Raw genomic sequence first — 24971 nt, 5'->3', positions numbered from 1 at the left:
CTGCCCGCTGCTGCTCAACGTGCTGCTCGCCGACACCGTGCTCAACGTGTTCCGCGACCACAACTTCGACAGCTGCACGCTCTGCGTCTGCAACGCGGGGCCCAAGGTATACTCTACATAATATACCCACCCACCCGCGCCGCCTCCCCCGCCTCGCCCGCCACGCCGCGCGCCGCCTGCCGCGCCTGCCCGCTGCTGCTCAACGTGCTGCTCGCCGACACCGTGCTCAACGTGTTCCGCGACCACAACTTCGACAGCTGCACGCTCTGCGTCTGCAACGCGGGGCCCAAGGTATACTCTACATAATATACCCACCCACCCGCGCCGCCTCCCCCGCCTCGCCCGCCACGCCGCGCGCCGCCTGCCGCGCCTGCCCGCTGCTGCTCAACGTGCTGCTCGCCGACACCGTGCTCAACGTGTTCCGCGACCACAACTTCGACAGCTGCACGCTCTGCGTCTGCAACGCGGGGCCCAAGGTATACTCTACATAATATACCCACCCACCCGCGCCGCCTCCCCCGCCTCGCCCGCCACGCCGCGCGCCGCCTGCCGCGCCTGCCCGCTGCTGCTCAACGTGCTGCTCGCCGACACCGTGCTCAACGTGTTCCGCGACCACAACTTCGACAGCTGCACGCTCTGCGTCTGCAACGCGGGGCCCAAGGTATACTCTACATAATATACCCACCCACCCGCGCCGCCTCCCCCGCCTCGCCCGCCACGCCGCGCGCCGCCTGCCGCGCCTGCCCGCTGCTGCTCAACGTGCTGCTCGCCGACACCGTGCTCAACGTGTTCCGCGACCACAACTTCGACAGCTGCACGCTCTGCGTCTGCAACGCGGGGCCCAAGGTATACTCTACATAATATACCCACCCACCCGCGCCGCCTCCCCCGCCTCGCCCGCCACGCCGCGCGCCGCCTGCCGCGCCTGCCCGCTGCTGCTCAACGTGCTGCTCGCCGACACCGTGCTCAACGTGTTCCGCGACCACAACTTCGACAGCTGCACGCTCTGCGTCTGCAACGCGGGGCCCAAGGTATACTCTACATAATATACCCACCCACCCGCGCCGCCTCCCCCGCCTCGCCCGCCACGCCGCGCGCCGCCTGCCGCGCCTGCCCGCTGCTGCTCAACGTGCTGCTCGCCGACACCGTGCTCAACGTGTTCCGCGACCACAACTTCGACAGCTGCACGCTCTGCGTCTGCAACGCGGGGCCCAAGGTATACTCTACATAATATACCCACCCACCCGCGCCGCCTCCCCCGCCTCGCCCGCCACGCCGCGCGCCGCCTGCCGCGCCTGCCCGCTGCTGCTCAACGTGCTGCTCGCCGACACCGTGCTCAACGTGTTCCGCGACCACAACTTCGACAGCTGCACGCTCTGCGTCTGCAACGCGGGGCCCAAGGTATACTCTACATAATATACCCACCCACCCGCGCCGCCTCCCCCGCCTCGCCCGCCACGCCGCGCGCCGCCTGCCGCGCCTGCCCGCTGCTGCTCAACGTGCTGCTCGCCGACACCGTGCTCAACGTGTTCCGCGACCACAACTTCGACAGCTGCACGCTCTGCGTCTGCAACGCGGGGCCCAAGGTATACTCTACATAATATACCCACCCACCCGCGCCGCCTCCCCCGCCTCGCCCGCCACGCCGCGCGCCGCCTGCCGCGCCTGCCCGCTGCTGCTCAACGTGCTGCTCGCCGACACCGTGCTCAACGTGTTCCGCGACCACAACTTCGACAGCTGCACGCTCTGCGTCTGCAACGCGGGGCCCAAGGTATACTCTACATAATATACCCACCCACCCGCGCCGCCTCCCCCGCCTCGCCCGCCACGCCGCGCGCCGCCTGCCGCGCCTGCCCGCTGCTGCTCAACGTGCTGCTCGCCGACACCGTGCTCAACGTGTTCCGCGACCACAACTTCGACAGCTGCACGCTCTGCGTCTGCAACGCGGGGCCCAAGGTATACTCTACACCAGCGGACGGCAACCTTTTAGCAGCCAAGGCCCACATAGTAGTTAACGGAGGTGACGCGGGCCGTACTTTGTTAATATTTATGACTTTATGGGACATTGTCGTTTGTCACTATTACATACAAAGTAGCCAAGGTGGCACTCGGGCCGCATGTGACAGTTTCACGAGCCGCATGCGGCCCGCGGGCCGCAGGTTGCCGACCGCTGCACTAGACCGAATTTAGAGCAATTATTTCATGCAACCGATGGTGCAAAAAATGCGGGGGTGCGCGGTACGAGGTGAGCGAAGTCCCGAGCCGTGATTGGTCCGTTCAAAGACACGGACGTCACACAAAGATATTTTCAACTCGAACATGGAGTAAAATTACCGTATGCATGGCAGAGGGGGTAGCGCGACTATGCTAAGTCTGGAGAATGTTTTGTCTGTACTCTACACACAGGCAAGACATCCTCCACATTGACCATAGTAACGCTACCCCCTCTGCCACGGTAGTTTTACTCCCAGTCAAATGTCTTTGTGTGACGCCTAACTGTCTTTGAACGGACCAATCACGGCACGGGACTCGCTCACCTCGTCCCCCTCACGCCCTCAAGCTCCGTCCAGACGATTCCTAGTCTATGACCCTACATAATACCCACCCCCACCCACCCGCGCCGCCTGCAAACCATACCCGACGCTCAACGTCCTCCATAAGCGAGTGAATCCGTTATTCCAGGGGTCGGCAATCTTTTTAAAATAATAGACCGTTTCAGAAGTATCGCAGAGCCATGATTGTTGATTTTATATGATTAAAATAAATTAAATCGTACTCTCGGTGAAAAGAGTCGATGACGTTAAATTTCTTAAATTTTTCTACTGATAATATTGGCTTTCTAGGGTTTATATATACTAGTTACTGGCGCAGTAGGTAGGATCACACCAACCCACTAATGTAACTTTTTAATTATTTTTTTATATATATAGTAAACATTGATTTCTTCTCAGGTTGTCGGCAACATCCGAGGAGCGGACGCATCCACGTACCTGCCAGAGACCGCGGAGGCGGCCGACGAGGACCCTGGGCGCTGCACTTGCGGCTTCAGCGCCGTAGTCAACCGGCGGCTCGCGCACAAGGCCGGCCTCTTCTACGAGGTGAGTGAATAACTCTTTTACAATTTCTATCATCGTACAGCGGAGCTACCGCGAACTACATTCGACGTGTTGCCTCTCTGTCGTACTTGTGAATTCGTACGTAAGTGTAACAGGAAGACAACACGTCGAAAGTGGTTCGCGGTAAACCCTCAGGCTGGTTTTACTTTCGCGCCGATCTCTCGGTGTCGATATACAGTGTGACACTAAAAACCGGACTCAAACGTTCGAAAACTTTTTATGTGTTTGTTAAAGCTGCGGCGCGTCTCAAAGTGCTTACGAACCAACCTTTAGGTTGTATTATACGATATTTCGGTAGGTTGTTTTTGTTATAACATAGTGTTATTTACGTAATATTAACATTCGCAGGACGAGATGGAGATCACGGGCATAGCGGAAATCCCGGCGCGGAGCAGTACGCGGAGCTTAGGGTCCGTGGCGGGCGCCGTGCTCGGCATGTGCGCGGCGCTGGGCGGCGGCGCCGCGTCCGCGCTCACCAGGGCGGCCAGGCACGCCGCCAGGGAGCGCCACGACCAGAACGACATCAACCTGCTCGAGTGAGTACACAGATGAATAGAATATTTTGAATCAATTCTATCTCGTGACTTTTTTTGGTTGTCATTATTAAAAACAAAAAGTGCAGTCAAGATTATGACCGTTTATAAACAGGTTCACGCTGTTCTACCTCTCTCCCAAGGCTATACACACATGCGGACACAATGCCTCGGGTGAGGTTCGTTTACACTGGCTGGGCTGGTTTACGCGGCAAATCCCTCGCGAGGCAACTCTTTCTGTGTGGATCCGCCTCGCATGGAAATGAAAACTTTGTTGACCATATGTTTGCATTGCAGATACTCAGACGGCGGCGCGGCGTGCGCGCGCGCGCTGCGGGCGGCGGGCGCGGGGGCGGCGGGCGCGGGGGGCGTGCACCGCTGGCCGTTCATCGGCGCCCGAGCGCCGAGGTGCTCCCGCGACGTCATCAGGTACTATTACTATACTCTAATAGTCTAATAAGCCATATTTATAACGGCATGAAATTCTTCATTTTCTTTAGGCAAACGATCCTTCCCGCCTAATTTTTGTTTAATTTACTGTCTTTTCTGTTGACGAAAATGGCTTACCGGATTATAATTTATTTTTAAAACTGAAGTACATAGGATTTACTTGTGGTCCCAAACCTCGAGTTAACCACATCCATGGTGACCTCCTGACCCATGGATCAAAAAGCGAGTGGGATGCTTGTTAAAAATAATGAATCGTACATCCAAATTTAACAAAACAACCGTGAAAGAGTTTTTAACTATTCATGACATTCTCCATGAATAGTTAAAAACTCTTAATTATTTTTAATGCATCATCAAGGCATAAAACATTTCACTTCGCGAAGAAATTGCCTCGCGGGGCAACTCTTTCTATGTAGACCTATAGAATAATGCACACTTATAATATCACTTCACAAAACACGTCTCATTCTGTATTCCTTTTCAGATTGATGCGCCGCCTCCGCCCCCTCCTCCAGGACGCGATCCAGAAGCGCTGCTGCGGCGCCCGCATGTGGGACGGCGTGGCGGGCCCCCTCACCTGGAGACAGTTCCACCGCCTCGCCGGCCGCTCCAACGAGGACCTCTGCGAACCCCAACCCGTCCCTCCCCTCCTCGTCGGACACGATCGTGACTGGATATCGCTATCGCCGTACGCCTTGAGGCATTGGGAGCGCTTATCCCTCGAACCCTACTCGTATTCCCGAGACGTCGCCTACGTAGTCCTAGCGGCTGACGGCGAAGTCTTAACCGACCCCATCAAAACGTTCTTCAGAGAGCTATCGACGGCTTACGAATCGTGCCGCTTAGGACGACATCAACCTATCAATCGAATAGCCCGCGACGGCTTAATAAGAACGTCACCGAGCGACCGCGACCAAACAGCAGAGGAATGGACGGGAGAATTACCAACGGGCCGACTTGGAGAATACATCAAATCCTACGCAGAAACGTTACGAACGAGTATAGTACCTCAGCTAGCGAGTCTGAGCATTGATAGGTCGTTATTAGAAACGGAGACCAAGTCGACGCATATAGAGCGGCCGTCGCCGTCGCCGATGCGGCCGCCTTCAACGCCGGATCACCCGCCGACGCCGAGCAGTCAGAGTGATCAAGAGAATGAGACGCCGAATATGTCCTCCAGTGCTAATAACAGTACAGGTATGTAGAAACACTGGTGAATCAATAGTCCATTGATAAAAACCGACGACGTAACATGGAGATTTATGAAATCAAGCTTCTCTTTAAATAAAATAAAAATATAATATTTTTAAGCTTTTATTATAATAACGTAGTTCAGTCGTGCTTTCGAGTGTTTAGTCAATCGCATTTTATTCTGCGTTATGAATTTGTATACCTTTTATGGCTTTTATCGATCGAAACGATTTGTTTTCCGACCATATTTTTAGTCTTTGCCTAGATAAGTAAAGGGACAAAATTGCCGCGCGAAGTAGATCTATGCCTCGGGCGAGGCATGATTTCAAAGACCGGGCTGCTTGGCGTGGCAATTTCTTCGCAAGACGAATCGCTTTCCTTATTAGCATAACCTTATTTATCCACAGTGCATAACTCCTGGGAAGAGGAAGAAGGTGGTGCTCCGGCGTTAGTAGTGTACGTGGTAGAACCTCCCGCCTCGCAAGCGCACCGCGCGCACTCGCTGCACGCGCTGCTGCGGCTAGCGGCGCGCACGCACCACCACCTGCGGCACCACAACCCGCTCGTCAAGGTCAGACATTTGTGTTGCCTTACTATTGACCTAAGTTGTCAATGAATGAATGAGGTCTCTGTCGTATTTGTAAATTCGTACGTAAGTGTGACAGGGAGGCACGTGGTTCGCGGTTGGCCCTGATCATAGTAAGCTGGAGTTTTTGGTCTGTAGATTGCAACTTGCAAGGGACGCTAGTCATCATTTATTACGAGGAAATATCAAGGAGTTTATTTTGTTTCCAGATAATCTCGCTAGAGGGCGTGTGCGAGACGGCGGGGCTGGGCGCGGGCGCGCGCGGGGAGCTGCGCGCGCTGGCCTTCAGCGTGTTCACGGGCGCGCGGCGCCTGCTGCCGCCCGCCGCGCCCGGCAAGTCGCTCACCGGCTTCGGCACCGCCGCGCAGGCCCGGGTGCTCATCGAGGCCATGCAGGTACTACACTACACCAACACGCGCGCTGGCCTTCAGCGTGTTCACGGGCGCGCGGCGCCTGCTGCCGCCCGCCGCGCCCGGCAAGTCGCTCACCGGCTTCGGCACCGCCGCGCAGGCCCGGGTGCTCATCGAGGCCATGCAGGTACTACACTACACCAACACGCGCGCTGGCCTTCAGCGTGTTCACGGGCGCGCGGCGCCTGCTGCCGCCCGCCGCGCCCGGCAAGTCGCTCACCGGCTTCGGCACCGCCGCGCAGGCCCGGGTGCTCATCGAGGCCATGCAGGTACTACACTACACCAACACGCGCGCTGGCCTTCAGCGTGTTCACGGGCGCGCGGCGCCTGCTGCCGCCCGCCGCGCCCGGCAAGTCGCTCACCGGCTTCGGCACCGCCGCGCAGGCCCGGGTGCTCATCGAGGCCATGCAGGTACTACACTACACCAACACGCGCGCTGGCCTTCAGCGTGTTCACGGGCGCGCGGCGCCTGCTGCCGCCCGCCGCGCCCGGCAAGTCGCTCACCGGCTTCGGCACCGCCGCGCAGGCCCGGGTGCTCATCGAGGCCATGCAGGTACTACACTACACCAACACGCGCGCTGGCCTTCAGCGTGTTCACGGGCGCGCGGCGCCTGCTGCCGCCCGCCGCGCCCGGCAAGTCGCTCACCGGCTTCGGCACCGCCGCGCAGGCCCGGGTGCTCATCGAGGCCATGCAGGTACTACACTACACCAACACGCGCGCTGGCCTTCAGCGTGTTCACGGGCGCGCGGCGCCTGCTGCCGCCCGCCGCGCCCGGCAAGTCGCTCACCGGCTTCGGCACCGCCGCGCAGGCCCGGGTGCTCATCGAGGCCATGCAGGTACTACACTACACCAACACGCGCGCTGGCCTTCAGCGTGTTCACGGGCGCGCGGCGCCTGCTGCCGCCCGCCGCGCCCGGCAAGTCGCTCACCGGCTTCGGCACCGCCGCGCAGGCCCGGGTGCTCATCGAGGCCATGCAGGTACTACACTACACCAACACGCGCGCTGGCCTTCAGCGTGTTCACGGGCGCGCGGCGCCTGCTGCCGCCCGCCGCGCCCGGCAAGTCGCTCACCGGCTTCGGCACCGCCGCGCAGGCCCGGGTGCTCATCGAGGCCATGCAGGTACTACACTACACCAACACGCGCGCTGGCCTTCAGCGTGTTCACGGGCGCGCGGCGCCTGCTGCCGCCCGCCGCGCCCGGCAAGTCGCTCACCGGCTTCGGCACCGCCGCGCAGGCCCGGGTGCTCATCGAGGCCATGCAGGTACTACACTACACCAACACGCGCGCTGGCCTTCAGCGTGTTCACGGGCGCGCGGCGCCTGCTGCCGCCCGCCGCGCCCGGCAAGTCGCTCACCGGCTTCGGCACCGCCGCGCAGGCCCGGGTGCTCATCGAGGCCATGCAGGTACTACACTACACCAACACGCGCGCTGGCCTTCAGCGTGTTCACGGGCGCGCGGCGCCTGCTGCCGCCCGCCGCGCCCGGCAAGTCGCTCACCGGCTTCGGCACCGCCGCGCAGGCCCGGGTGCTCATCGAGGCCATGCAGGTACTACACTACACCAACACGCGCGCTGGCCTTCAGCGTGTTCACGGGCGCGCGGCGCCTGCTGCCGCCCGCCGCGCCCGGCAAGTCGCTCACCGGCTTCGGCACCGCCGCGCAGGCCCGGGTGCTCATCGAGGCCATGCAGGTACTACACTACACCAACACGCGCGCTGGCCTTCAGCGTGTTCACGGGCGCGCGGCGCCTGCTGCCGCCCGCCGCGCCCGGCAAGTCGCTCACCGGCTTCGGCACCGCCGCGCAGGCCCGGGTGCTCATCGAGGCCATGCAGGTACTACACTACACCAACACGCGCGCTGGCCTTCAGCGTGTTCACGGGCGCGCGGCGCCTGCTGCCGCCCGCCGCGCCCGGCAAGTCGCTCACCGGCTTCGGCACCGCCGCGCAGGCCCGGGTGCTCATCGAGGCCATGCAGGTACTACACTACACCAACACGCGCGCTGGCCTTCAGCGTGTTCACGGGCGCGCGGCGCCTGCTGCCGCCCGCCGCGCCCGGCAAGTCGCTCACCGGCTTCGGCACCGCCGCGCAGGCCCGGGTGCTCATCGAGGCCATGCAGGTACTACACTACACCAACACGCGCGCTGGCCTTCAGCGTGTTCACGGGCGCGCGGCGCCTGCTGCCGCCCGCCGCGCCCGGCAAGTCGCTCACCGGCTTCGGCACCGCCGCGCAGGCCCGGGTGCTCATCGAGGCCATGCAGGTACTACACTACACCAACACGCGCGCTGGCCTTCAGCGTGTTCACGGGCGCGCGGCGCCTGCTGCCGCCCGCCGCGCCCGGCAAGTCGCTCACCGGCTTCGGCACCGCCGCGCAGGCCCGGGTGCTCATCGAGGCCATGCAGGTACTACACTACACCAACACGCGCGCTGGCCTTCAGCGTGTTCACGGGCGCGCGGCGCCTGCTGCCGCCCGCCGCGCCCGGCAAGTCGCTCACCGGCTTCGGCACCGCCGCGCAGGCCCGGGTGCTCATCGAGGCCATGCAGGTACTACACTACACCAACACGCGCGCTGGCCTTCAGCGTGTTCACGGGCGCGCGGCGCCTGCTGCCGCCCGCCGCGCCCGGCAAGTCGCTCACCGGCTTCGGCACCGCCGCGCAGGCCCGGGTGCTCATCGAGGCCATGCAGGTACTACACTACACCAACACGCGCGCTGGCCTTCAGCGTGTTCACGGGCGCGCGGCGCCTGCTGCCGCCCGCCGCGCCCGGCAAGTCGCTCACCGGCTTCGGCACCGCCGCGCAGGCCCGGGTGCTCATCGAGGCCATGCAGGTACTACACTACACCAACACGCGCGCTGGCCTTCAGCGTGTTCACGGGCGCGCGGCGCCTGCTGCCGCCCGCCGCGCCCGGCAAGTCGCTCACCGGCTTCGGCACCGCCGCGCAGGCCCGGGTGCTCATCGAGGCCATGCAGGTACTACACTACACCAACACGCGCGCTGGCCTTCAGCGTGTTCACGGGCGCGCGGCGCCTGCTGCCGCCCGCCGCGCCCGGCAAGTCGCTCACCGGCTTCGGCACCGCCGCGCAGGCCCGGGTGCTCATCGAGGCCATGCAGGTACTACACTACACCAACACGCGCGCTGGCCTTCAGCGTGTTCACGGGCGCGCGGCGCCTGCTGCCGCCCGCCGCGCCCGGCAAGTCGCTCACCGGCTTCGGCACCGCCGCGCAGGCCCGGGTGCTCATCGAGGCCATGCAGGTACTACACTACACCAACACGCGCGCTGGCCTTCAGCGTGTTCACGGGCGCGCGGCGCCTGCTGCCGCCCGCCGCGCCCGGCAAGTCGCTCACCGGCTTCGGCACCGCCGCGCAGGCCCGGGTGCTCATCGAGGCCATGCAGGTACTACACTACACCAACACGCGCGCTGGCCTTCAGCGTGTTCACGGGCGCGCGGCGCCTGCTGCCGCCCGCCGCGCCCGGCAAGTCGCTCACCGGCTTCGGCACCGCCGCGCAGGCCCGGGTGCTCATCGAGGCCATGCAGGTACTACACTACACCAACACGCGCGCTGGCCTTCAGCGTGTTCACGGGCGCGCGGCGCCTGCTGCCGCCCGCCGCGCCCGGCAAGTCGCTCACCGGCTTCGGCACCGCCGCGCAGGCCCGGGTGCTCATCGAGGCCATGCAGGTACTACACTACACCAACACGCGCGCTGGCCTTCAGCGTGTTCACGGGCGCGCGGCGCCTGCTGCCGCCCGCCGCGCCCGGCAAGTCGCTCACCGGCTTCGGCACCGCCGCGCAGGCCCGGGTGCTCATCGAGGCCATGCAGGTACTACACTACACCAACACGCGCGCTGGCCTTCAGCGTGTTCACGGGCGCGCGGCGCCTGCTGCCGCCCGCCGCGCCCGGCAAGTCGCTCACCGGCTTCGGCACCGCCGCGCAGGCCCGGGTGCTCATCGAGGCCATGCAGGTACTACACTACACCAACACGCGCGCTGGCCTTCAGCGTGTTCACGGGCGCGCGGCGCCTGCTGCCGCCCGCCGCGCCCGGCAAGTCGCTCACCGGCTTCGGCACCGCCGCGCAGGCCCGGGTGCTCATCGAGGCCATGCAGGTACTACACTACACCAACACGCGCGCTGGCCTTCAGCGTGTTCACGGGCGCGCGGCGCCTGCTGCCGCCCGCCGCGCCCGGCAAGTCGCTCACCGGCTTCGGCACCGCCGCGCAGGCCCGGGTGCTCATCGAGGCCATGCAGGTACTACACTACACCAACACGCGCGCTGGCCTTCAGCGTGTTCACGGGCGCGCGGCGCCTGCTGCCGCCCGCCGCGCCCGGCAAGTCGCTCACCGGCTTCGGCACCGCCGCGCAGGCCCGGGTGCTCATCGAGGCCATGCAGGTACTACACTACACCAACACGCGCGCTGGCCTTCAGCGTGTTCACGGGCGCGCGGCGCCTGCTGCCGCCCGCCGCGCCCGGCAAGTCGCTCACCGGCTTCGGCACCGCCGCGCAGGCCCGGGTGCTCATCGAGGCCATGCAGGTACTACACTACACCAACACGCGCGCTGGCCTTCAGCGTGTTCACGGGCGCGCGGCGCCTGCTGCCGCCCGCCGCGCCCGGCAAGTCGCTCACCGGCTTCGGCACCGCCGCGCAGGCCCGGGTGCTCATCGAGGCCATGCAGGTACTACACTACACCAACACGCGCGCTGGCCTTCAGCGTGTTCACGGGCGCGCGGCGCCTGCTGCCGCCCGCCGCGCCCGGCAAGTCGCTCACCGGCTTCGGCACCGCCGCGCAGGCCCGGGTGCTCATCGAGGCCATGCAGGTACTACACTACACCAACACGCGCGCTGGCCTTCAGCGTGTTCACGGGCGCGCGGCGCCTGCTGCCGCCCGCCGCGCCCGGCAAGTCGCTCACCGGCTTCGGCACCGCCGCGCAGGCCCGGGTGCTCATCGAGGCCATGCAGGTACTACACTACACCAACACGCGCGCTGGCCTTCAGCGTGTTCACGGGCGCGCGGCGCCTGCTGCCGCCCGCCGCGCCCGGCAAGTCGCTCACCGGCTTCGGCACCGCCGCGCAGGCCCGGGTGCTCATCGAGGCCATGCAGGTACTACACTACACCAACACGCGCGCTGGCCTTCAGCGTGTTCACGGGCGCGCGGCGCCTGCTGCCGCCCGCCGCGCCCGGCAAGTCGCTCACCGGCTTCGGCACCGCCGCGCAGGCCCGGGTGCTCATCGAGGCCATGCAGGTACTACACTACACCAACACGCGCGCTGGCCTTCAGCGTGTTCACGGGCGCGCGGCGCCTGCTGCCGCCCGCCGCGCCCGGCAAGTCGCTCACCGGCTTCGGCACCGCCGCGCAGGCCCGGGTGCTCATCGAGGCCATGCAGGTACTACACTACACCAACACGCGCGCTGGCCTTCAGCGTGTTCACGGGCGCGCGGCGCCTGCTGCCGCCCGCCGCGCCCGGCAAGTCGCTCACCGGCTTCGGCACCGCCGCGCAGGCCCGGGTGCTCATCGAGGCCATGCAGGTACTACACTACACCAACACGCGCGCTGGCCTTCAGCGTGTTCACGGGCGCGCGGCGCCTGCTGCCGCCCGCCGCGCCCGGCAAGTCGCTCACCGGCTTCGGCACCGCCGCGCAGGCCCGGGTGCTCATCGAGGCCATGCAGGTACTACACTACACCAACACGCGCGCTGGCCTTCAGCGTGTTCACGGGCGCGCGGCGCCTGCTGCCGCCCGCCGCGCCCGGCAAGTCGCTCACCGGCTTCGGCACCGCCGCGCAGGCCCGGGTGCTCATCGAGGCCATGCAGGTACTACACTACACCAACACGCGCGCTGGCCTTCAGCGTGTTCACGGGCGCGCGGCGCCTGCTGCCGCCCGCCGCGCCCGGCAAGTCGCTCACCGGCTTCGGCACCGCCGCGCAGGCCCGGGTGCTCATCGAGGCCATGCAGGTACTACACTACACCAACACGCGCGCTGGCCTTCAGCGTGTTCACGGGCGCGCGGCGCCTGCTGCCGCCCGCCGCGCCCGGCAAGTCGCTCACCGGCTTCGGCACCGCCGCGCAGGCCCGGGTGCTCATCGAGGCCATGCAGGTACTACACTACACCAACACGCGCGCTGGCCTTCAGCGTGTTCACGGGCGCGCGGCGCCTGCTGCCGCCCGCCGCGCCCGGCAAGTCGCTCACCGGCTTCGGCACCGCCGCGCAGGCCCGGGTGCTCATCGAGGCCATGCAGGTACTACACTACACCAACACGCGCGCTGGCCTTCAGCGTGTTCACGGGCGCGCGGCGCCTGCTGCCGCCCGCCGCGCCCGGCAAGTCGCTCACCGGCTTCGGCACCGCCGCGCAGGCCCGGGTGCTCATCGAGGCCATGCAGGTACTACACTACACCAACACGCGCGCTGGCCTTCAGCGTGTTCACGGGCGCGCGGCGCCTGCTGCCGCCCGCCGCGCCCGGCAAGTCGCTCACCGGCTTCGGCACCGCCGCGCAGGCCCGGGTGCTCATCGAGGCCATGCAGGTACTACACTACACCAACACGCGCGCTGGCCTTCAGCGTGTTCACGGGCGCGCGGCGCCTGCTGCCGCCCGCCGCGCCCGGCAAGTCGCTCACCGGCTTCGGCACCGCCGCGCAGGCCCGGGTGCTCATCGAGGCCATGCAGGTACTACACTACACCAACACGCGCGCTGGCCTTCAGCGTGTTCACGGGCGCGCGGCGCCTGCTGCCGCCCGCCGCGCCCGGCAAGTCGCTCACCGGCTTCGGCACCGCCGCGCAGGCCCGGGTGCTCATCGAGGCCATGCAGGTACTACACTACACCAACACGCGCGCTGGCCTTCAGCGTGTTCACGGGCGCGCGGCGCCTGCTGCCGCCCGCCGCGCCCGGCAAGTCGCTCACCGGCTTCGGCACCGCCGCGCAGGCCCGGGTGCTCATCGAGGCCATGCAGGTACTACACTACACCAACACGCGCGCTGGCCTTCAGCGTGTTCACGGGCGCGCGGCGCCTGCTGCCGCCCGCCGCGCCCGGCAAGTCGCTCACCGGCTTCGGCACCGCCGCGCAGGCCCGGGTGCTCATCGAGGCCATGCAGGTACTACACTACACCAACACGCGCGCTGGCCTTCAGCGTGTTCACGGGCGCGCGGCGCCTGCTGCCGCCCGCCGCGCCCGGCAAGTCGCTCACCGGCTTCGGCACCGCCGCGCAGGCCCGGGTGCTCATCGAGGCCATGCAGGTACTACACTACACCAACACGCGCGCTGGCCTTCAGCGTGTTCACGGGCGCGCGGCGCCTGCTGCCGCCCGCCGCGCCCGGCAAGTCGCTCACCGGCTTCGGCACCGCCGCGCAGGCCCGGGTGCTCATCGAGGCCATGCAGGTACTACACTACACCAACACGCGCGCTGGCCTTCAGCGTGTTCACGGGCGCGCGGCGCCTGCTGCCGCCCGCCGCGCCCGGCAAGTCGCTCACCGGCTTCGGCACCGCCGCGCAGGCCCGGGTGCTCATCGAGGCCATGCAGGTACTACACTACACCAACACGCGCGCTGGCCTTCAGCGTGTTCACGGGCGCGCGGCGCCTGCTGCCGCCCGCCGCGCCCGGCAAGTCGCTCACCGGCTTCGGCACCGCCGCGCAGGCCCGGGTGCTCATCGAGGCCATGCAGGTACTACACTACACCAACACGCGCGCTGGCCTTCAGCGTGTTCACGGGCGCGCGGCGCCTGCTGCCGCCCGCCGCGCCCGGCAAGTCGCTCACCGGCTTCGGCACCGCCGCGCAGGCCCGGGTGCTCATCGAGGCCATGCAGGTACTACACTACACCAACACGCGCGCTGGCCTTCAGCGTGTTCACGGGCGCGCGGCGCCTGCTGCCGCCCGCCGCGCCCGGCAAGTCGCTCACCGGCTTCGGCACCGCCGCGCAGGCCCGGGTGCTCATCGAGGCCATGCAGGTACTACACTACACCAACACGCGCGCTGGCCTTCAGCGTGTTCACGGGCGCGCGGCGCCTGCTGCCGCCCGCCGCGCCCGGCAAGTCGCTCACCGGCTTCGGCACCGCCGCGCAGGCCCGGGTGCTCATCGAGGCCATGCAGGTACTACACTACACCAACACGCGCGCTGGCCTTCAGCGTGTTCACGGGCGCGCGGCGCCTGCTGCCGCCCGCCGCGCCCGGCAAGTCGCTCACCGGCTTCGGCACCGCCGCGCAGGCCCGGGTGCTCATCGAGGCCATGCAGGTACTACACTACACCAACACGCGCGCTGGCCTTCAGCGTGTTCACGGGCGCGCGGCGCCTGCTGCCGCCCGCCGCGCCCGGCAAGTCGCTCACCGGCTTCGGCACCGCCGCGCAGGCCCGGGTGCTCATCGAGGCCATGCAGGTACTACACTACACCAACACGCGCGCTGGCCTTCAGCGTGTTCACGGGCGCGCGGCGCCTGCTGCCGCCCGCCGCGCCCGGCAAGTCGCTCACCGGCTTCGGCACCGCCGCGCAGGCCCGGGTGCTCATCGAGGCCATGCAGGTACTACACTACACCAACACGCGCGCTGGCCTTCAGCGTGTTCACGGGCGCGCGGCGCCTGCTGCCGCCCGCCGCGCCCGGCAAGTCGCTCACCGGCTTCGGCACCGCCGCGCAGGCCCGGGTGCTCATCGAGGCCATGCAGGTACTACACTACACCAACACGCGCGCTGGCCTTCAGCGTGTTCACGGGCGCGCGGCGCCTGCTGCCGCCCGCCGCGCCCGGCAAGTCGCTCACCGGCTTCGGCACCGCCGCGCAGGCCCGGGTGCTCATCGAGGCCATGCAGGTACTACACTACACCAACACGCGCGCTGGCCTTCAGCGTGTTCACGGGCGCGCGGCGCCTGCTGCCGCCCGCCGCGCCCGGCAAGTCGCTCACCGGCTTCGGCACCGCCGCGCAGGCCCGGGTGCTCATCGAGGCCATGCAGGTACTACACTACACCAACACGCGCGCTGGCCTTCAGCGTGTTCACGGGCGCGCGGCGCCTGCTGCCGCCCGCCGCGCCCGGCAAGTCGCTCACCGGCTTCGGCACCGCCGCGCAGGCCCGGGTGCTCATCGAGGCCATGCAGGTACTACACTACACCAACACGCGCGCTGGCCTTCAGCGTGTTCACGGGCGCGCGGCGCCTGCTGCCGCCCGCCGCGCCCGGCAAGTCGCTCACCGGCTTCGGCACCGCCGCGCAGGCCCGGGTGCTCATCGAGGCCATGCAGGTACTACACTACACCAACACGCGCGCTGGCCTTCAGCGTGTTCACGGGCGCGCGGCGCCTGCTGCCGCCCGCCGCGCCCGGCAAGTCGCTCACCGGCTTCGGCACCGCCGCGCAGGCCCGGGTGCTCATCGAGGCCATGCAGGTACTACACTACACCAACACGCGCGCTGGCCTTCAGCGTGTTCACGGGCGCGCGGCGCCTGCTGCCGCCCGCCGCGCCCGGCAAGTCGCTCACCGGCTTCGGCACCGCCGCGCAGGCCCGGGTGCTCATCGAGGCCATGCAGGTACTACACTACACCAACACGCGCGCTGGCCTTCAGCGTGTTCACGGGCGCGCGGCGCCTGCTGCCGCCCGCCGCGCCCGGCAAGTCGCTCACCGGCTTCGGCACCGCCGCGCAGGCCCGGGTGCTCATCGAGGCCATGCAGGTACTACACTACACCAACACGCGCGCTGGCCTTCAGCGTGTTCACGGGCGCGCGGCGCCTGCTGCCGCCCGCCGCGCCCGGCAAGTCGCTCACCGGCTTCGGCACCGCCGCGCAGGCCCGGGTGCTCATCGAGGCCATGCAGGTACTGTCCACAGCTGGACCTTATGCCTGCCGTAATAAGGTTCACGAACTGTCAGCTTACTGTGGCGATGGTACTACGAGTGTACTGTAGTGTAACACTTTAAACTTTCGCGTTTTGTAGAAAAACTAGTTTAAGAGGGGTTTCAGACTATTACAGCGAAGCGGCGTGGCGACACGCAATTTCCACGCGATTGAACGCGAGGCGGCATTGTCCTACGTGCGCTTGAATCGCCCTGCCCTGTCCCGCACTGCTGCCACCGTCTCACAAAAGTCAAACCAATTGCGCCCACCCTGCTCATCATCTCACCGCGCCGCGTGTAGTCACGTGGAACACATTAATAGATATCGTTGGTTTGTTTCTTCCGCGCCGCTTCGCTTTCGCGTCACGATGGGACAAGGGAACTCGTAGCAAGATTGCGAAGCGATATGCAATACTCCGTACAATAGAAAACATCTTCATGCCTTATCTTCACATAGAACTCGATCATAGTTTCGATAACATGCTGTGACCCAATATCACCCCCAATTTTATATCGAGTTTCACACTTCTCATTCTGTTTCAGGAAAAGGACCGGGCACCCTACAAACTCTTCTCACCCGCGTGGGTCCTCGCGCCTCCACGTGCCCTCAAAGAAGTCGCGGAAACCTGGGGCCACTCCTGCGGCGAGCAGGGCTCCGTGCTGTTCCTGTCGTACTGTCTGTCGCACGACCAGCGGTGGCTGTTCGCCGCCGCCACCGACGCGCGTGGCGAGCTGCTCGACACGCACGCCGTCAACATTCACGTGCCGCACAGGTATGTACACTAAACACAATCTCAAACTATTCGACAATCCGCGGTGTGTCCTGAGCACAGACAAAACATCCTCCAGACTGAGCATAGTCGCGCTACCCCCTCTGCCACGCATACGGTAATTTTACTCCATGTTCGAGTCGAAAGTGTCTTTGTGTGACGTCCGTGAACTCGTTAGTCGTTTGAACGGACCAATCACGGCTCGGGACTTCGCTCACCTCGTCCCGCGCACCCCGGCATTTTTGGCAGCATCGGTTGCATGAAATAATTGCTCTAAACTCCGTCTAGAGGATTCCTAGTCTATGGTCCAGAGTGACCAGTTATATTCAGTTTTGAAACGTCAGTCATTCGCGAATAGGCGGGGGGGACTGAACGAACCGTCTCACGAGAAACTTGTCGTGGGCGAAGCAGGCGTACTCGCAGTCGCATTGCCTCGGGCAAGGCACGTCTCCACAGACCAAGTAGCCTCGCACGGCAATTTTCTCGCGAGGCGGTTCGTTCTGTGAGGAACTGCCTAATAAACAGCTTCACAAAAAACGAGTTGCCTCGCGAAGCAAACAGGCACCCGCAATGCCTCGTGCCAAGCACGCTTACACAGACCGAGCTGCTTCGCGCAATTTATTTGCCAGGCCGCTGTGCATATAATTTTGCGTAAATACTGTGCAGTACAGGTCCCGAGCCGTTGGCAAACTAGCATTTGGGAAGCATTTTTTAGATCTGGACGCACCTTAAATTTTGAACTTATTTGGCTCTCAATTTATTTTTTATCGTTTTTTTTCAGTCGTTTTTGCCATGCTGTTTGCATCGCCTTCGTTTATTGAACATGTAGCTAACCTATATTTGTTTAAGATCGCGACGGAGACGAGCGCTGGGCGCGCGGCGCTGCGGGCTCACCAAGCTGATGGACTGGGCGCTCGGCGTGATGAGCCAGGCCGCGCAGCCGTGGCGGCTCGTGGTCGGCCGGCTCGGCCGCATCGGCCACGGCGAGCTCAAGGGTTAGTGTTTTTTTTTTTCGATGTGGCGCACGCACAGCTCTTGTGAGCAAAGGACCCCGTTAAGGATACGGGCGAGCCTTGCTCATATGCATATCTGTCGCCAGTTTTCCCTTAGTCGCCTTATACGACACCCGCGGGTCGAGATGGGGTGGTGCTATTCTTTTCTGATGCCGGCACCACACGGCACCAAAGGTTAGTGTTAACTATACTGTTCTACCAACAAGATCTATTGACCAACAAGATAATCTAAGGGCTACTTGCACCATCCCACTAACCCGGGGTTAAACGGTTAAATCGTTAACCCAGTGTTAAATAGTACTGGTACCCATGGTAACTCTAGGTTTAACCGGTTAACCCTGGGTTAGAGGAATGGTGTAAGTGACGCTTGCAGATTAATCTACTAGCTACCTTGATTATAGGCTTTGCGTCTAGAGTCTGTGCAGAAAGAGAAGAGTCGTGGAATGTATGGGGCCCAATACATTCCAGGACTCTTCTCTTGCCGCACTGACTAAACCAAGCACATTGTAGTATGTTTACAATATTGAATAATTTTACGGTTCAAACTCACTTGTTTAGGTGACTAAAAGCAAGTGAGTTTGAACCGTAAAATTATTCAATGTTAGTATGTCTCACAACAGTTTAAATTCGATGTTTACAATAACCTAAATTCAAGCTCATGAATTACTCTGGAACGTAAAATAATGTGTAAATCTTGTTTCAGGCTGGAGTTGGCTCCTCTCGCGCAAAAACCTCACCCGCGCCTCCAACCAGCTGAAAGACATCTGCAACCCTTGCTCCGTGCTCTACCCCTCCGGCGCTCCCTGCATCCTCTCCGCCTGCCTCGTGTCCACCGAGCCCGACTCGTGTTTACGGCTGATGGCGGATCGGTTCACCCCCGACGAGCGGTTCAGCCAGGCCTCCATACAGTCGCACCTGCACACGCCGCGGGACGTCACCGCCACGCATATACTAGTGTTCCCCACGTCCGCCACCGCCACGCAGGTCAGTACTGTACACAAGTGTTCAGCCAATCCTCCGTATAGAGGCAAGCACTACACTCCCGTAACTCAGCCTTCGGTCTCATTTTAAATTACTTTGGTTTGACACGCTTGGAGGTCGGGGTAAAGCGTTTGGCCCTCCGCCGGAGTCAGAAGTGTTGAAATAGCGTCAATTACCCTTTACTTTTCAATAATGCACAATAATATAAATGAAATCATCACTAGCGACCCGTCTGGCTTCGCAAGGGGTAACAAATGATACACCTAAATCTTCCTCAAGAATCACTCTATTGATAGGTGAAAACCGCATGAAAATCCGTTCAGTAGTTTTTGAACATACACACACACAAACAGACAGACGCGGCGGGGTACTTTGTCTTAAAAGGTGTAGTGCTGTAGTCAAATTTTCACGTCTAACATCATCTGTTCTCTTTCCAGTCGGCGCAAGGGCAATTCGAGCAGAGCGCGATGGCGAACGGCGAGACCGACGACATGATGTTCCTCGGCGTTGACATGAACGACATGAACGACGACGAGATCGGCGACAGCAACATGACGGACCTGCTCATCGGCGACATGTTCAACAACATGTGGCCGCAGGGCAGTCCCAGGAACGATGGGGGCAGGGAGGAGGATGCGGCGGCTGATGAAGACGAGCCGCAGCGTAATGTGCCGCAGGCGACCTACGCCGGGGATGACCACAGCCAGGTACAGAACTAAGCTTAACTTGACCTTAGGACCCAGACTTAGTATAAACTTGACCTTAGGACCCATCGCCGACATGCTGCGCCGGGGATGATCACAGCCAGGTATAGTGCTCACTTCACACAGACGGTTTAACGTAACCCTCCAACTCCCATCGTGGTGGCATTGTATTGAGTTTTCTGTTGACAATTCCTCTTTCTCCCATGGTCATGATATAATCAAATTAGTAATCAAAAATGCCTGGGAGTTAAGAATTGATGCCATCGAATTATAAAACGCGCAACTTTCGCGGCGCAAATAGGGAATATTAGGCAAAGCTCTGCGTAGGTGGCGCTAGTTGTACACATACAGTAAACAAACATCAATGACACATGGCCTACCGTGAAACACGACAATCGAGGGTTCGATTTCTGCCTCTCTATCACTCTCGCAAATTCGAGCGATAAAGAGGCAGGTAACTAAATTTCGATTTTCGCGTTTACCGGTAGGCCTTTGTTAACAAACCGCCTTGATGCATCAATGTCATATTTTATTGTCTGTGAAAACTTGTCAAAAAACAGTGTAAGGCACAGTATGTATAAGTTAGTCTATGAATTTACCGAGTCGGTAGTGCTGCACTCTGGCGGCAGAACATTGCAGTAATATCCCCTATTACGTGTGTTGAATTTCGGCCGCATCACGATCTCTGCTGGAGAAAAGTCTTCCCCAAACGACTGTTTGTGTAACGCCCTTAAGCCTTAACCATTGGCTCTTGTAACAAGTTTATCCCATTTCCAGGAGCAAGTCGGCACTGTCCTGCAGCAGCCCCTAGCGCTGGGCTACATGGTCTCCACGGCGCCTCTGGACGCCATGCCCGCGTGGTGGTGGGCGGGCTGCACGCACCTGCGCGACGCCTGCCCGCCCGCCTTCCTCAAGAACGCGCTGCACCTGCACACCGGCTCCGTGCAGGCCGCCGACGACTTCACCAGCCTCACGCAGCGCAGCTCGCACATGCACCCGCTCGACAGCCAGGTCACCACTGACGTGCTCAGGTAACATACAGAGCCACAGAATAAGATATCATACAGAACGGCCACGCACTGCCCCGTCCCGACTCGCATTTCCTCGCCCCGACATGAATCTGGCGGACTTCTGGCGTCCTCTCAGTAAAACGACTTACCCACAAATACACAATGACGCGTTTACAGACGTGCCGCGCACACATATAAATTCTAATAGTTTTTGATGTATGGCGTGTCCACTATGTGACAGAGTCCTTCCTCAAAAACGCCTTGCGCCTTCACACCGGCTCCGTGCAGATCGCTGACGACTTCACGGGCCTAGTAAAAGATTGTTAACTTTTTCAAACTTTAAGGGCCAGTTGCACCAACCACATTTGACAGACTGATCATCGTCAGCCGGCGCGCCCCGCGCCTTTACTATGAAACTTTCCATACATAAAAATTTAGCGAAATCTTTAACGTTCGTAACAGTTTGGTGCAACCGACCCTAAGTACAGTTCAGTTGTCGATGGCGCATTGGTCAAAACGAAGATGACAGCCGACCTGATATCGATGAACTAAGAATTGAATTCGTAGTAGTAGTAGTAGGGCTGCACAATGGGTAAATTTAATCCTAAGACGACCACAGTTAAAAGTAAGAAACTCCCTCTACAAACTAAAGATTTTTGCCACCGGTTGTCCCATATATTTGATAATTTGCTTGCCTATACCTGAAGTAAACTCTAGCTCATAGAATGATGCTCAAAGTTCTTTAAAACTAAATTAAAACGAGTTACATGTAACATGAATTAACCTTATATTAAATTTGCAGGTACGTGCTGGAAGGCTACAACGCGCTGTCGTGGCTCGCGCTGGACGGCGAGACGCACGACCGGCGCTCGTGCCTGCCGCTCCACGTGCAGGTCCTCATGCAGCTCTACCACACCGCCGCCGCGCTCGGTTAACCCCATCCCAACCGCGAACACATTCGGCCATCTTTACGACTCGGCTCTCCTGACTGCGACGCGTCCTTGGCTAACAATCGGCCATCCTGACGACGACGCGTTCTCGGCTAACACTCGGCCATCCTGACGACGACGCGTCCTCGGCTAACACTCGGCCATCCTGACAATGGCACGTCCACGCGAGCGAATTTGGAGGCGCGGCCTTATTTATTCAAGACGGTCAGATAAAAGAGTACACTTTTATTGCTCTAGTTGATTCGACATAGGTTTTTTCTATTGTAAATTGCTACCCTCGGAATGGCCGTTTAAGAATAGAATTCTAGACGACAGTACTTAGGTAAATTATACGATAGAGTAGGTGCCGCCGACTCTGCGCGGCTGGACCTTGTTACGTTACACGCTGGGTTTAAAATCCACTGACATATGCGAATTGATACGTAAGTTAGACCATTCGATTGTAAGATGTTGGTAAAGATTAAGAGTAAGTTGTTAACATCGGAGGTGATGGGATTTTGGAAAGTTAGTAGCAATTGGAAATCCAACTTTTCGTATTAGACATATACATTTTAGTCGGTTTACGCAAATTTAACATCTATCATTTTGACATTTTAACAAGTGGCATTTACTTCTTTTCGACTATATAAAAAAATATTTTTTAGCTTCCAATTGATATAAACTTTCAAAAATCGGATTGTATATTAAAAGGCCAAGATAGTCACCTAATCGGGTAGCTTAAGTGTATTTATCATTCAACGCTTGTTACTTAGTGCTGATAGAAACATCCTGTATCAACACTATCCTGTAAATTATTGAAGCCCAATTTTATATTTGACAAAATATTAATGACCATTTACGTAAGGTCAGTTTGTGACCCAGATAAGAATAACATCATTTTTAAGCATTTTATTGAACGAAATCAATTTATAGCAAATATTATATTGCCTTTTTAAAAACAACAGTGAGATAGTTAATTGAAGTATTATCAATTTATCATTTATAATAAAACAATGAAATTTTAACAACTGTCTTTGTGACACATATTTTACAAGATAACCTGAAATCATAAACTCTCTTTGGCATTCCCTGAAAGCAACGCACAGATGTAATTGAAAAAAGGTTTTGAATGTCGATTCAAAAATGCTAGGTCCATAATTTAACTTATTAAAACCTAAGATACACACGATAGGTATTTAAAACATCCAATAAAAAAGATCTTTACGGCCACCAGCATAGGCGTTTATTTTCATACAAATAGACATTATAAACGCTGGTTGTATAAAATCATTTCAATTCGGACAAACCATCTTTGACAATTTCTAAGGGCATTTCATAATTGTTAAACCTTTCTTTGGAAACGAAACGCTTCCATTTCCAGTCTTTCATTTACGACTACTCTTCCGCGATCTCCTATCCATTTATTCATGAACCTCATTTTGAATAGCATTCTATTTAGAAATCATATTAATAGATACTTTGTACTCATTATTTAATTAAATCACCGACGTATATTTTACGTATAGAGTTGCTGCGATTGCAATAAAACGTCGTTAAATTGATTTTTATTATAAATTTTTTTAATAGTTTGACATTTCGACAAAAGATCATAGCATATCGCCTCAGCTCTAAATCTGGTTTATGAAGGTGTATTCGGGTAATTTCGGAAATTAGGTAATCGCGAAAATCATTTAAAAATCACTCGTATTCCATTGTAATAATGTTCCGTTTTTGGAACTATCCGTTACTTTTTTCGTGTTTTTCCTTTCGGAATGACTCGAATACACCTTATATAAAACTAAACTCTATCACTTTCCATATAATGTTTGACAATTTGTACATTTCATCGGTTATCAGTTCATATATGAATGAAAAAGCTGACCAATACTTATTGCCAAGTTATTTTTACCGCTTGTCGGTTCATAATATTCATGTAATAAGGTGGACATACTACCAGTGACAAATACGATCTCAAACCCAACGAAAGTTAATTACAAACTAAAATACGAGAAACTTAGTATAAGACCACCGTATCATATTGTACTAAGAATTAATATGGCTTGGTTACTGTGTTGTCTACGGTAAAAGCGAAAATATATTTTAAATAATGAATTATTTGGCGTAACGTTGACCGTAAGTTTAAATGCTATGCATTATAATTGTTCCGATGAAATGAGAGTAATATATTGTATAAGATATTGTTTACTACTATGTTCTCAGTAATATGGTTTTTTCTAATAATGATTGCTTGACTACATTCTACTGTAGATTGTGATTGGTAGTGTGTCCAGCCCGGGGCGTCATGTCACAAGTTATGTATTTATTGCGGTTGTAATATTATTGCCACGTTGCGTTGTTGTGCTATTTATGTATAATGTAATATATTTTTATTTTACGTTATTGTATAAAACCGGTATGAATTACCAAAGGAGTAGATACGTGTAGTTGTCTAGATATTTTTTTACCACCACTATATTTCCTTGTATTTTATAAACAAAAGGCGATCTTAATTTATTACTCGGATATTATTTTTATACGATTTATTTAATATGAAATTATTTTGTGTAGTGTTTTCTAGTTCGCTCGGCTCGTTCGCGTAGTTAGAGACAGTTAGCGACAATTATATTAGACGAATTGACAGCGATGAGCGATCGACGCATGCGCATGTACTTGTACAGTTTTATACGAGGGAACAATGAGCTCAAGCCAGTTAACAAGCCGCGCCGCTAATACACAGTTGTATATCTCAGTAAATAATGTCACACTCAAATGTGCGCTATCATACTACATAGGTACATAGAGCGCCCTAAAGTGCCAATAGCTAAGGAACCGTTTATGCAGTAAAAGTTGATTGGTAGAAAATATCATTAGGTAAAGTCTTACACACACTGAGCGGGCGTAAAGGAAGCCTTAGATCGCGATTACAGTTTTTGGCTAGCGCGAAAGTTACCAATCTAAAGCATTTTTTATTTGACCGCTCTCCGTGTGGTTTTTAATAGTCTGCGGTGCGGCGATACATTCTAAACTAAACAGAATTGCTAGTTGTATGTCTTATGAAGAAAAAAACTCCGGTTAAACTAATTAGTGACACCAATAGCTTACGGTTAGATAGTACGAGAGCCCCTAGCATAACGTTCGAGTAGCATTTGTATAATTTTAGACAGCGTCGTTTTATAAAAATGTAACGGAGTCCTCGACCAACGCCTAGGTTGATTCGTCGAATCTCCAACAGTTTGGTAGTTATATGAAATTTTCTATTTTAATATATAGATAAAGCTTAAGTGTAACGAGGTTTGCCGCGAACTGTAAATATGGAAGGAGCGTGTGATTCACTTGTACTCATTTATAATGTTGATTTTTATCATTTTATCGTATCGCTGCAGACTGTCGCGTGTGAAAGATCCTCTGTATTATAATAAGCAGCGGGCGCAGCACGGTTCCATTTTTATCGACTATCACTATGCGCGTCCCTTTCG

At 58.7% G+C, this 24971-nt stretch overlaps 1 protein-coding gene across 1 annotated transcript in view; it reads left to right on the top strand.

Annotated features, from left to right (window-relative positions):
- The window catches only part of LOC134665434 (uncharacterized), a 579666-nt gene that overhangs the window by 390908 nt on the left and 163787 nt on the right, over positions 1–24971 (top strand). The window lies entirely within an intron of this gene.

The sequence above is a fragment of the Cydia fagiglandana genome, chromosome 6 (assembly GCF_963556715.1).
Source record: "Cydia fagiglandana chromosome 6, ilCydFagi1.1, whole genome shotgun sequence".
In the NCBI taxonomy this organism is placed as follows: domain Eukaryota; kingdom Metazoa; phylum Arthropoda; class Insecta; order Lepidoptera; family Tortricidae; genus Cydia; species Cydia fagiglandana.
Note: the sequence above shows the minus strand (reverse complement) of the source record. Positions and strands in the feature narration are given on the sequence as shown.